General features: G+C 43.7%; 1 protein-coding gene across 10 annotated transcripts in view; it reads left to right on the top strand.

Moving 5' to 3' along the window:
- LDLRAD4 (low density lipoprotein receptor class A domain containing 4) overlaps positions 1-12,195 on the top strand; it is a 418,190-nt gene that overhangs the window by 27,316 nt on the left and 378,679 nt on the right. The gene's annotated exons all lie outside the window — the stretch shown is intronic.

Here is a 12,195-nt window from a genome sequence, read left to right on the forward strand (position 1 = left end):
GAGAGGAGAACATTTGTGCTTCATAACCTCAGGGTTAAACAAACAGCCCTGCAGGTAGATCACGATCAATAACAGGAGATCTTTATAAACTAGGTTAATTTTGTTCCTGAAAATCTGTAATGTCTTTTTATCTACAAGTTTGTTTTTTTTAAATTTCATAATAAAACATGAGTATTAATTACACACAGACATAGTAATAGGGGGCTAATGACAAAAAAGACCTTGGGTGAACTCAAGACCTCTACACATTGTGCTTAGAAACATATCCATTCTCACCAGACAGTCTTTGACATTCCAACCAGCTTGCTTCTTAGGTGCCAGGAGGTAGTAAGAATTACAGGTTCTGTTTTTAGGGGGGCTGCAGGATTTTAAAATCTGTATGCCCCCCACTTCTGTCACTAAGCCACCTTTTTTTTTTAATAAAAAGCTTTGTTTTGAAATAATTATAGATTTTCAGCAGAGTTACAAAGATAGTGCTGAAAGTTTCTATATGCCCTGCTTCTCGTAATATTAACATCATATGTAATCATGGCATGCGTATCACAACTAAGAAATTAACGTTGGTAGAAAACTGCTTATGAAAACTGTAGACTTGACTTGGATTTCACAGTTTTTCTCTCAACTAATGTCCTCTGTTCCCAGGTCCAGCCCAGGATGCCATGTTGCATCTAACCACTGCTTTTTATTTTTTGTTTTTTAAACAATTTTATTTTTAATTTTTTATCATGGTAAAATTTTCAAATTCTGTAGTAGAGAGCACGTGAGTGGCTCCAGTTGACAATCGCTCATTTTCAGCCATATTCTGCATGTTGTGTGAATGAAGGTGGTATCTCGTGAGTGGCCTAGCCTTGGTAGCACCCTCCATGCACGCACGAGGCCTGCTGAGTTTGTGTCCGGCGGTGCACTTGTCCTGCGTCTCCAGGCGCTGTGTGTCTTGCTGATGGCACTCCAGAGTTGCTACTGTAAGCACCTGTGCATAAGAACTGGATGTGAGTTCCCCCGATTTCTGCCACAGTTTTCACAGGCTGCAGGATTTGCTGGGGAACCCGCTCGCTCTGGAGGCTTTATTCATGACTTCCAGTTGAGGTTTATTATTCAGTGTGACCCAGCGGTTCAGAAAACCTGTCCAGCGCCACACAGCCCCACTTTTTTGAGATACATGATTGTAGGAGCCACACTAAAACAAAATGTGTGACAGAAGAAAAACTGCCTTATTTCCACATCATACTTTCCCTTGGCACCCTTGGTCTACTGTCACCGGTGACTGGATGCCTAGTGTCCTCTTTTGCCCTGGCAGAGATTTCTGTTTCTGTGCCTGTGAGAGTTACTGGCTGGCGTCAGCATAGTGATCACCCTGTAAGATGTGATGTAGCGATTGTGGAATGAACCACTGGCCTGCTAGTAGGTTTGTAAGTTTAACTGTTAACCTCCTTCATACCAAGATGTGTGAAACTCTTAGTGTTTTTAAGTGTTAACCACTTGAGGTTATTTACATTTTAAAGTATTTTATTTAAAAAATTGACACATAATAATTGTATGTATTTATGGGGTACATAGTGATGTTTTAATACATATGTGTCCTGATCAGATGAGGGTAATTAGCATATCCATCATCTCAAACATTTGTCATTTCTTTGTGTTGGGAACATTCAGTATCCTCCTAGTTAACTGAAACTATATATTATGTTACTGTTACTTATAGTCATCCTACAGTGGTATAGAACACTAGAACTCCTATTTAGCTGTAATTTTACATCCTTTAACAACTCTCTCCCTACCCCATTTCCCTACAACCCTTCCCAACTTCTATTCTCTTTTCTACTTTTTACTTCTATGAGATCAACTTTCTATAGCATCCACATGTGAGTAAGAACATGTTGTGTTTAACTTTGTTCCTGGCTTATTTCACTTAACATAATGCCCTCTGGTTCCCTCCATGTTGCTGCAAATGATGGCATTTCATTTATTATGGCTAAGTGGTACTTCATGGTGTATATATTTTACATTTTCTTTATCCACTCCTCTGTGGTGGATCACCTAGGTTGATTCTGTATCTTGGCTATTGTGAATTAGTGCTGCAGTAAACATGGGGATGCAGGTGTCTCTTTGATATCCTGATTTCCTTTCCTTTGGGTAAATGCCGAGTAGCAGGACTGCTGGATCTTATGGGAGTTCTAGTTGTAGTTTTTTAGAGAAACCTCCATACTGTTCTATAGTGGCTGTAAGCACTAGCTTACATTTCCACCGACGGCGTGTAACAGTTCCCTTTCTCTGTGTCCACACCAGCACTTATTTCTTGTCTTTTTGATAGTAGCCATCTTAACTGGGGTGAGATGGTACCTCATTGTGGTTATGATTTGTAGTTTCCTGATGATTAGTGATGTTTTGCATTTTTTCATATATTAATATTTGTTAACCATTTGTATGTCTCCTTTCGAGAAATGTCTGTACTCAAATTTGCCCGTTTTTAAATTAGATCTTTTTTCTGTTGAAATGTTTGGGTTCCTTATATATTTGGTTTATTAATCCTCCATCAGATGCATTGTCTGCAGATATGTCCTCTAATTCTGTAGGTCATGTTTTTACTCTTTCGATTGCTTCTCTTGCTGCGCAGAAGCTTTTAGTTTGTACAATCCCATTTGATCATTTTTGCTTTTGTTGCCCCTGCTTTTGGAGTCTTATTTATAAAAATTTACTCCAGACCAATGTCTTAAAGTATTTCCCGTGTTTTCTTCTAATAGTTTTATAGTTTAGTGTCTTGCATTTAGGTCTGTGATGCATTTTGAGTTGATTTTTATATACGGTGAGAGGTAGGGGTCTAGTTTTATTCTTCTGCATATGGATAGAATTTTCCCAGCACTATTTATGTTTTTAATTTTACCTTCAAGGGTACACGTGCAGGATGTGCTGGCTTGTTACATAAGTAAACGTGCCCAGCACCATTTATTGAAGAAAATGTCTTTAATGAGTGTTCTTGGCCTCTTTGTCAGAAATCAGTTGGCTGTGCATATGTGGATTAATATCTGGCCTCTTTATTCTGTTCATTGGTCTGTGTATCTGTTTTTATGCCAGTGTCATGCTGTTTTGGTTATTATAGCTTTGTAGTATATTTTGAAGTCTGGTAGTGTGACATCTCCAGTTTTGTTCTTTTTGCTCAGGATTGCTTTGGCTATTTGGGATCTTTTATGATTCCATATGAAACTTTGGCTTTTTGTTCTATTTCTGTGAAGAATGTCATTGGTATTTTGGTACTTAATAGACGGGAAGAAGTAAAGATAAGGGCAGAAACATATGGAATTGAGATAAAAAGATACAAATATCAATGAAACAAAAAGTTGGATTTTTGGAGAGAGAACAATATTGACAAACCACTAACTAGACTAAGAAAAAAGAGAAAATATCCAAATAAATAAAATCAGAAATGAAAAAAATGAAACATCATAATGGATACCAGAGAAATATAAAGAATCATTAGAGAATGTTATGAATAACTATGTGCCAGTAAAGTAAAAAACCTAGAGGAAATGGCTAAATTCCTGGATACATACAGCCTACCAAGATTGAGCCACGAAGAAAAAGAAAATCTGGACAGATTAACAAGTAATGATGTTGAATCAGTAATAAAAGTCTCCCACAGAAGAAAAGCCTAGGACTAGATAGCTTCATTGCTGAATTCTACCAAACCTTTAATGAAGAATTAATACCAGTTCTTTTCAAACTATTCCAAATCAATAGAATCAGAGATAATTTTTCCCGAATTATTCTCCAAGGCCAGTATAACCCTGATACCAAAAGCAAATAAGAACACAACAAATAAAACCACAGGTCAATATTCCTAATGAACATAGATGCAGAAATCCTGCATGAAATATAGCAAACAAAATCCAGCAACAAATAAAAAATAATAATACATGATGATTGAATGAGATTCATCCCAGGGATGCAAAGATGGTTCAGTATACACAAATCAATAAATGTGATACCTCACAACAGAATGAAGGACGAAAATCATACAATCATCTCCATAGATGCAGAAAAAGCATTTGATAACCTTTAGTATCCATTCATGATAAAAACTCCCAATAAACTGGGTACAGAAGGAATGTACCTCAACACAATAAGGCCTATATGTGACAAACCCACAGCTGACATCATACTAAATGAGGAAAAGCCGAATGCATTTCCTCGAAGAGCTGGAACAATTAAAGAATGCCCACTCTCACCACTCATATTCAACATGTACTGAAAGTCCTAGCCAGAGCAGTTAGGCAAGAGGAAGAAATAAAAGGCATCCAAATTTGAAAGGAGCAAATCAGATTATCCCCATTTGCAAATGACATGATCTTATATAGAGAAAAACCTGAAGACTCTACCAAAAAACTCTTAGAACTGGTAAGTGAATTCATTAAAGTTGCAGGATACAAAATCAACACACAAAAATCAATATTGTTCTTATAGACAAACAACTGGTGAAAAAAAATCAAGATGGCAATTCCATTTGCAGTAGCTTCAAAAAAATTTAAAATACCTAGGGATAAACTTTACCAAGGAGGTGAAAGACCTCTGCAAGGAAAACGATAAAGCACCAATGAAAGAAATCGAAGAGGACCCAAACAAATGGAAAGTCATCCCATACTCATGGATTGGAAGAAGTACTGTATGGTTCAGATGACCATACTGTCCAAAGAAATCTACAGCTTCAATGAATCCTCTATTTACATTTTAAGGAGATGATATCATGAAGAAAAATTGCTTATCCCAAGTGCAGAGTTCTTCACTTGTGGCCCACTATTGAGGAGGTTAGGATGCTTTTCTCCTTGGTCTTCAAAATAAGTTAGTCATGTATACGGAAACTCAACCTTCATGACTAAAAGAAGCAAACTGAAAAGAATGTTATTTGTGTGGTTCTATAGATATGTGATTGTTTGGAGATGACTTGGGTCCTCCAAGGAGAAACAGTCTGCATTGGAATGTCTCCTTGTATTAGAATATCTCTCTCACCAGCTTCATTTTTTTTTTTTTTTAGATAGTCTCACTCTTTCACCAGATGGAGTAAAATGGCATGATCATGGCTCACTGCAACCTCTGCCTCCTGGGTACAAGTGATTCTCCTACCTCAGCCTCCCAAGTAGCTGGGATTACAGGCACCTGTCACCACGCCTGGCTAATTTTTGTATTTTTAGTACAGACAGGGTTTCACCATGTTGGTCATGCTGGTCTCGAACTCCTGACCTCAGGATCCACCTACCTTAGCCTCCCAAAGTGCTTGTATTACAGGCGTGTACCACTGTGCCTGGCTTTCATTAAGTTTTTAGTGAAAACTTGATGTCATTGCTGAAGCTCAAATGCAGACACACAGTCATGCCTTCCACAGTTATTCATTGTGCACACTTGTCCAGGTGCACTGCTAGGTGCTGAGGACCCAGTGCGGGCAGCAGCCCCATGTCTGATCAGGTGACTGACCTCAGGCAGCCTTTGATGCACAAATGATAAACTTCCAGTTGCTTAATATTATTACTGTTACGGCTAGAAACAGTAAGACTGATGACAAGGTTGGTGCTGCAGCTGCACCTTGGGAACTCAGTGGTGCTCCCCACTGTATTGGGCATGGTGGGACTGCAGCAGATGCAATGGATGACAAAGGGCCCTGCCGGTGTGAGAAACAAAGATGTTCTTTGCTTATCTGAGATCAAGGCTTGCTTTCATGTGACATGCAGAACCAGCCTCACTTGCCATTGGCCCTCCACATCCACAGCTGTTTCTGTGCAGGGATGTCTGGCTCTGAGCCCTTCTGCAGAGTGATGTTGTGCTGTTCCTAGAATAGTGTACATATAGTCTTGTTAGGTTTTGCTTCTCTTTGTGTCTTGTTGTTTTGCTGGTTTTCCAAACCATTGGCTGCACTGCGAGGCTTTCATGAGCAGATGGCATGAGACAGGTGAGTGCTCACATGGAAACCGGGGCACTGGGGGTCCATGGTTCAGGCCTGCCCCACTCTGGGCACCCTGTCTCTTCTCCTGCTCCCAAGTCCCAGTGATTTTCCCCACCACCCTGGGCTTCAGCTACAAATGTGTGATCACATTGCCTGGGCTCCAGTCTCCAAGGATCCTGGTGGTGGTGGCCATTTTCAGCCGTGGTGCACTGTCAAGACCCAAGAGGGTGACAGGAGAAGGCAGGAGGTGAGGAGGAGTGTCATACTTGGGGCAGGGGTTATGAGGCTGGAGACCAGGACCCTCTCCCGGAGCCTTGCTGTGACTGGCCATGGTGGGGAAGCTGGATGCATTTGCGGGACACCAGCATGAATGTGCTCAGGCTGTCGACTGAAGGGTGTTGCTCTCTCTTTTTTAAGAAGGATGATATGCATCTAGGAAAAGTAATATTTTAAGTCTTTTTTCCTTTTCTACACTCCTGCTTGAAGGAACTCCAAAGGCTGCAGGGTAAATGAGCCTGTTAGGATGGCCAAGAGCTCTTAGGCTGATTTAGTACTTGTGGGCAGGGCCCCTTTCCGGATTGATTATGACACATGGTGCTAATGGGGATGATTTGTAGTGGGAGGTACAGTATGTGTTACCCTTTGAGTTCTGCAAATGAGGTGGGTAGAGGAAGGAATGCATTCAAAGAAAATGGAAAGTGGAATTCAGAATAATCTTTTTGGTATTCTCTTAAAGGCACAGTGATCAGAACCTACCATGTTGAATTTCTTTTCATTAGAAATGAGCATAGGTTCTGTGGATTGGAGCATCTCTGGCACAGGCTGTACTCACCCTTTGGCCCTCAGGTATCACTGCATAGGAAGCTGCTGGGTGAGTTTTGATAACAAATCTCACGGCAGGACAGTGGCACACCCCCTCGCATGCTTGCCTGCCCTCTAGGCCGATACTGAGAGCCCAGTGTGTGCCCAGCCCTAGAGCTGAGGCCATGGAAGGCACTGTGCTTGGGGGCTTTCTGCAACATGCGGGATCCCAGGAATCCAATACTCCGATGAGTCAATCATACCTGCCACTGGGAGAGAGTGCTGGCAGAGAAGTATAAGCACCAGAGATTCCACCAAGGGGAAGCTCAGGGATTTCTGGAGGCAAGTGGTGGAGCCGAGGTTTGGACGTGGATAGATGGTGTCATGCTGTGAAGGCAGAAGTACCTCTCTGGGTGGAGGGCACAGCCTGAGGCCTGTGGGAGGCAGGGAGCTTTGCAGGCCCAGGGCTGACGGGGTGAGGAGTGAGGGTCCCCAGGTGGGTTCCAGGTTTTCTTTTCTAAGACTGAGTGGGAGCTTGCAGGCCTTGGGGAACCATTGGAGTGTTTTCAGCAGCAGTGATAGGGTTTGTTTGCACTGGGCCACAGTCTGGAGACTGGGCAGGGTGGGGGTGAGAGGAGTTTTCCCGGCGCAGCCAAGGAGGGCTGGCGTAGATAGAGGGTCTGGCTTCTTGAAGGTCACTCAGCTGACCATGGCATAGCTGGACATACAGTGCCAGCGAGCCTCTGTGCTTCTCCTTCCAGGAAGTTCAGTGGCATCTTTCCGTTCACGGTGGTTACGGAATTAGCTATGTCCCTACTCTGACCTAGAGTGAGCCTCAAGAAACAAAAATGTCCACCTGTGTTCCACAAATTAAACATGTAAAAGAACACACTGGATGTGATGGCTGACATCTGTAATCCCAGCGCTTTGGGAGACTGGGCAGGAGGATCACTTGAGCCCAAGAGTTTAAGACTAGCCTGGGAAATGTAGGGAAACTCTTGTCTTTACAAACCTCCCCCAAAATTAGCTGAATGTAGTGGCGCTTGCCTGTGGTCCCAGCAACTTAGAAGGGTGAGGCATGAGAATCGCTTGAGCCTAGGAGGCAGAGGTGGCAGTGAGCTGAGATCACACCACTGCACCCCAGCTGGGCAACAGAGCAAGACCCTGTCTCAAGAAAAGTTAAATAACAGAAAAACCCAGTTCTTTTTATTTAATAGGGCACTGAGACTAAAACAGTAATCCTCAGATGAAATGATAGTAGAAAATATCAGAAAGATATGTGTCAGGGCGTGCATATGCATTCATTGAGAACAAGGCCAGCTTCCTTCACTCTTGTCTCAATGCCCCAAAGAAGGGCCTGGTGCCTAGGGTTGGCATGGAGGTTTGTTGAATGAATCCATGAACAAATGATTGAAGCTGTGAGAGCTTGAGAGTAAGGGGCAGACACACAACCAGGGTGTCTGGGTTCAGCAGATAACTTCCAGAGCCCCTGCTGTGTGCTGGGCACAGGGGCTACAGACAGATGCTCGGCCCCCCTGAAATGCTCCACACCCAAGAGGTGCTGCGGGATACACAGTGGGAGCTCCTCCTGGCCTAGGGTTGTGCTGGGAGAGGCAGAGGCAGACCAGGGAAAGGCTCCACTTCCAACAAAGAGTGGGGTTTGAGGTCAGAGTAGGGTATTGGGGTCAGAGAAGGTAGCATTAAGCAGGCAGTGACCATGTGGGTATGGGGGAAGATTCTAGGCTGAGGAAAGTCTATGCAAAGTCTGTGAGTAAGAGGCTGCCGGGTGTGGTCCAGGCCACATGACGGGAGAGTAGCAAGGGGTGCAGAGGCCATATGTGCACATGTGTGTACATACAGGCATGTGTGAACACGTGTGGGTGTGTGTGAGGTCCCATGGGGCCCAGGGCTCCAGATAGAATGGGTGCCCTTCCAGTTTGGAGCAGAACACTGTCTGGGCGTAGGTTTCCAGAGGGTCAGGGGCTCTGGGGAATAGACCACAGTGGAGGCCCAAGGGAAAGGCAGGGAGCCATAGGGGTTGTTGTGATATTGAGGCCCTTGGGCCAGGGCTGTGGGGTGCTAGGAGTGGAGGAGGGACCAGAGGATGCACTGAGGTGGAGAGCTGGCTGAGGGAGATGCGGTGTATCTGAGTTTCTGCCTGAGCACCCGGAGTTCCATTTTATCAGGATTAGGGTGGCCAGGGAAGGGACAGCTTTGATCATTGCTTTTATTGTGAGGAGATGATTTGTCATTAGCATTAGTGTTATTTTGGCCTGATTTTTGTCACTCCTGTTCATTGTGATCTTGTTTCTGTTTAACTTTTGTGCTTGCTAGCCTTTTAGAAAATGACGCACCACTCATTTAGGATATTATGTGTTGTGTTGTCTAGAAATCAAACTGAATTTCTTTCCAAGAAAGACTCCATGTAAAGTACATTGATTCCCTGGGGGAACAGGTTCTGTGTGTACACAGGTTTTGTTGCCATATTATTCTAGGGAAAATGAGACAGTGATTATATATGTTGACAGGACTCAGGTCACGAACTGCCCTGGGTGTTGGGGGTGGCTTGCATGAATCTCAGAGATCCTCCTGCTATTTGAGGTGAGTCATTTCCATGTTGGGAGTAGAAATTGTTCTTCTTTTAAAATAGGTCCCTTTCTTGGCTCTGTCTCTGAGTCATCCTCCTGGGGTCACAGAACACCCACATGGGCACAGGTTAGGAATATGCTTTCAGCCTCAGCTGTCCCCCCATCAAAATCTGCCTTTTCACAAGGCCTGAGAGGATTCTTGTGCACCTTAAAGTTTGGGAAATACTGAGTTAGGAGAGTTTCAAGACTTTCTGAGGACTTCTTGCTTTGGGATCAGCATTTTACTAGGGCAGCTGGGTTTAAATCCCAGGAATGCCAGCAGGTGTGTAGAACTGGTGTGAACAGTGCTGAGTACTTGGGTCACGTTACAGATAGACCCCACCAGCGTCCTGCAATCTGGCATCCCATGGGTGTTTCCATAGAAAGCCCTTTGAAAATGAGAGCCCTGCTAAGCTGGTGTGTGCTGGCATGAGTCAAAAGGAAAGGGTCAAAAGCAGGGGTTAGGTGAATGGAGGGAGCCCAGGTGCATCAGTGCCCAGCGGGGCAGGTGTGTGCTTGGGAAGGAAACCCATGTTGCTGCAAAGAAGTCGCTGTTTGGTGGAAGTCAGTGCACTTATTTGGAAAATATTGCCCAAAGAGCTCAGCTCAGAACTGTCTGTTGCCTTTTCCTTAAACATTTCTCTTGTCAGAGTGATGAGAAAATTGCCTGTGTGGGAACTCGAGAAGTGCAAATTTGTTAATACCTCCTTTGACAATCGTTTGTATTCAGAGCTGTTTATGAGCTGTCACAAATCATTTCCAGTTAAAACGTTTCTGCCATGGAGCACGCTGTGCTGGAGGGTCCGGGAGGACGATGGTGCACAGCTTTGTGCCCCGGCTCAGACAGGCTTGAGCCTGTGTGCCGCAGATCTGGTTTTTAAGCTGGTGAACTGAATTGTGGAGAATAAAAATGGCCTAGTTCCTGTGGAAAAGCTCTGCTTTGAAAATTTTCTTCTTCTTAATGATCTTCAGAAGCCCAGTGTCAAGGCCTAAGTGTGAGATTTTGCCATTCTTTTGATGGCTGGGATAGAGAGGAATTCAGTGCCAGTCCTTTCATTCTGTAATGATGATGTTTTTGAGATTTGGGGATGACAATTTTGGCTCATCACTGTCGGGACGTGGACATGCGGTTGCTTTTCCATGAGCAAGGGTGGGTTTGCCTGATGCACCTGCCCTACCCATCGATGCTGTGCTCATGGCAGGCATGTGCAGGCTGGCAGCCTGGGCTTTAGAGTGCGGCCTGCAGCCTGGACTGTGAGACACTGACTGATCAGATAGGTGACGATTTTGTAGGCCTGGATGCTTTATAGCTGTGGCTTTCACCTGGGGATGATTTGTCCCCCAGAGGTCATTTGACAATGTCTGGAGACATTTTTGGTCGTCACAAGTGGGAGGTGGGAGGTGCTCCTGGCATCTAGTGGGACGAGACCAGGGATGCTGCTAGACTGCCTGCAGTCCGCTGGACAGCCTCATCAAAAGGGTTTGTCCAGCCCAATGAGTCTGTTGTGCCCAGGTTGAGAAACCCTGCTTTAACAGTAGTGGCAGTTTGGATAGATGGATAATGGTAAAGATGAGGAAATATACAATGGCGTCGGGTGCAGTGGCTTATGCCTGTAATGCCAGCACTTTGGGAGGCTGAGACAGAAGGATCACTTTATAGTGAGCCCAGGAATCGGAGGCTGTGATCACACCACTGCACTCCAGCCTGGGCAACAGAGCAAAACCCTATCTCAAAAGAAAGAAAGGAGAAAGCATACGATGACCAGGTAGTGGTTGAAAAGATGTCAGACCACCAGTGTCTGGTTCCATTTCTTTTTGTTTCTCATTTATTTACTTAGTATTCAGAAAAGAAATTCCACTGTCCAAAATCCACTTTTTCCAAGACAGTTGAAAAATTTTAAATTCTAAATAGTCAGACACCTTCAGTAGGCACTCTTACTTTTCTTCTATGCTCCCAGAGTATTTTGTTTGATGAAGAATGTTAGAGTTTTCTTTTTTAAGTTCCTGATTTGTCTTAATCAGTGAATTCTATGAAATCTTTTTGTTGTTGTTGTTAGCATTAAAATGGAATCTGCTAATGAATGGCCACTGGGGACAATGGTGAAAACACTTGAGATGCATTTATTTGAGGATTTTTTGGTCGTGGATTTGGCTATTTTTTTTTTTTTTTTTTTTTGAGACGGAGTTTCGCTCTTGTTGCCCAGGCTGGAGTGCAATGGCGCGATCTCGGCTCACCGCAACCTCCGCCTCCTGGGTTCAGGCAATTCTCCTGCCTCAGCCTCCTGAGTAGCTGGGATTACAGGCACACGCCACCATGCCCAGCTAATTTTTAGTATTTTTAGTAGAGACGGGGTTTCACCATGTTGACCAGGATGGTCTCGATCTCTTGACCTCGTGATCCACCCGCCTCAGCCTCCCAAAGTGCTGGGATTACAGGCTTGAGCCACCGCGCCCGGCCTATTTTTGCTTTTAAGCTTTCAAAATTCAGATTTCTTTAAGCAAATGTTTAGAGATGACAAGAGGGAAACTCAGGGAGTGAAATAATCTATTGAGTGTAAACTGAAGATTAAATTCTTTTTCAGAATTGCCCTTCCTTCTTTTTTACTGGGTCCCTTAAAAGCTTTTGTGATCTGGTAGTACCTCACTGATATTTGCCAATTGATAAATTTCTTGTTTATTAATTCAGTATTTAGGTGAATAATGTTTCTTCCTGGCTTAGTACAAAGGTTGTGGTTTAGCCTTTCATGATATTTCTTTCTGCTCTCTTTAGCTAGATTGCCAATAATGTTCAAATGGGGCAGGAGAAGGATTATGCCAGAACAATTAGCCTTTTACTTC

Source organism: Saimiri boliviensis, chromosome 13 (genome assembly GCF_048565385.1).
Source record: "Saimiri boliviensis isolate mSaiBol1 chromosome 13, mSaiBol1.pri, whole genome shotgun sequence".
NCBI classification, from domain to species: Eukaryota; Metazoa; Chordata; class Mammalia; order Primates; family Cebidae; genus Saimiri; species Saimiri boliviensis.